The sequence below is a fragment of the Temnothorax curvispinosus genome, unplaced genomic scaffold (assembly GCF_003070985.1).
Source record: "Temnothorax curvispinosus isolate PA1 unplaced genomic scaffold, ASM307098v1 QBEX01007810.1, whole genome shotgun sequence".
Classification (NCBI taxonomy): Eukaryota; Metazoa; Arthropoda; class Insecta; order Hymenoptera; family Formicidae; genus Temnothorax; species Temnothorax curvispinosus.
In genome coordinates this window covers 1-2,305 of record NW_020217590.1, presented here as the reverse complement: position 1 = coordinate 2,305, position 2,305 = coordinate 1, and the positions used below count along the sequence as shown (strand labels likewise).

The 2,305-nt window shown below is 31.3% G+C and overlaps 1 pseudogene; it reads right to left on the bottom strand.

Moving 5' to 3' along the window:
* Window positions 1-844: 844 nt before the first annotated feature.
* On the bottom strand, window positions 845-1,951 carry LOC112457529 (annotated as a pseudogene).
* Window positions 1,952-2,305: the final 354 nt, after the last annotated feature.

Here is a 2,305-nt window from a genome sequence, read left to right as displayed (position 1 = left end):
GTTTTTTAAATCATGTTTATCTGCAATAATTAAATTATTTATATTAAATCAATTATTTTTAAAATAAAAAATTTACCTGACAATGTGATTATTCCTTATCCACTAATTATTAATTTTCATATAAGTAATAATTCATGTATTAAAAACACATGAAGAATATAAAACGATGCGAAACTGGAAACTACTGGAACAGATTCGGGTCTGGACTAGTTATTTATTGGTTCGGATTCCTTGACTGCTTGAACAGATCGACTGAGAAAAAGTTTATTATAATGGACCATTTTTGTATGTAATATTTCCCAAAAATATTACATACATGGATCCAACTTAATTGTATCAAATCTATGAATAATACGTGATTATAATCGATATAATTGTATATATTTATATTTATATTTATATATTTTTGTTCAGTTATCTTCAAGAAATGACAAAAGATGATACATCTAATATTTGTAAATAGATTTCTGTTAGAGGATCTGATCATAGATTAATATTTTAATACTGTTTCTGTATCGGAATGAATTAAAGTATGGTTTTGTATTTTTATATTGTAATTATTATATTCAAGTCATTAAACTATTCATGTATTTTTATTTTCCCTCCAAATGTTTGCGAAAACTTAACTACTTAGTAGAGCTATATAATCGAGTAAATGAATTAAATATTATCTCATAACTGAATGAATTAAAATCACAGTCCTTAAAAATACAATGTAGCTACAATATATATATATATATATTCATTGTAAAATAGATTATAATATATGTTTTATAATGCTGTTTTATAATGAATCAATTGTACGATGAAACAAAGTTATTTATCTGGTTATAATATTTACAGTCCTTGAATCTAAATCCTTTAAACAAAATTGGACAATTCGTTGAATCTAAGATCAGATTTTAGCTTTCTTCCTATTTTTATCCGACACTGTATACTTGTAACTTTTCGTTGAATCAAAAGGTTCCCATCTACTCGCTGGAAAAATGTGTTTGTTTCTCTCGTACCATGATCTAATGAGAAAAATAAAAAAATAACATAAAAAAGAATTATGCAAAATATTCTTTTAATAATAAATACCTAAGTAAAACTTTTCCGACATGTGATTCCTCGGTTTTGACAGAAGCATCGTGCATAATACGAATATCATCGTGAACGTCAAATGTGAACAGAGGCCCGCTCTTTCCTCGTGCCTAATCGCAATATTACATACATTAAAATAACATGCCAACATTGTGATATTGCTTCATAAGTTTTATCATTTGGTATATTTACCTTAGTTACAATAAAATCAGTTACAGTTGCAGTAAAACGTATAATGGTGCGGTAATATAAGATTCTCCTTGACATACATTAACTGATCTGCCATTACTGTTTTAAGCTCGCTGAATTCGGGCCTCAGAACTTCTAAACATCTCTGAAGAACCTAATAGATAGAATTACCTGTATGTGAAAATTTAATTTATGCAGCAGAACATTATATATCATGTCAATGTTACTCCAAAAGTGACACTGGAGTATTTTAATAACTTAAACGTTCTCTAAACCACTGAGACATTCACCTTTCTTCATTATAACACTCCGACGATGGTCAGATCCATCCCAATAACTGAATGTGATCTCAATTTCTTCTTCCTTCAACGCGTTCTGCTTTCTAGCCCATTCTTGTCTCAATTCTTCCCTAAGTTATTTTCCTCCTCGTCCCTTTCCCTACTGGCAAAAAACATGTATCTACATCTGGATTTTTCTAAATCTTCTTAATCGCAGGGCCATCAGATTGCACATTTTCTGACTACGGGGATTTTTCGGCATTGTCTTCGTCAGAAGACATCTCAGTTTCATCTTCGTCTTCGTCCAGATTAAAAGACAAATCTTGAATCTGTCTCTTCTGTTTGTTCTTTTCTGTCTGCTTCGCCGCTAGTGCTCTTTTCTTTTCCTGCTCTTTTTCACGTTCCTTCTATCAAAGCATAAAATACACGTACAAAAATACAAATTATGAGATAATCAGGATCATAAAAAGATTGTAAGAAATTACTTGTGGGTATCAGGATTCGTGAATGTTCGCTCAATTTAACGGCGGATTTTCTCTTGCATTCCGCGTGATCGACGATACATGCACATTTCGTGGCATCTAGCCTTAGCATCTTTGTGGTATCGTCATCATGCATTAGGATTTTCTTCATATCCTATCTTCTGAAGAAGCCCATCGAAAGTTCTTGATATGTATGACTAGATGACATTCAGAGCACTAGGCAGAAATCACACACACACACACACACACACACACACACACACACACACACAC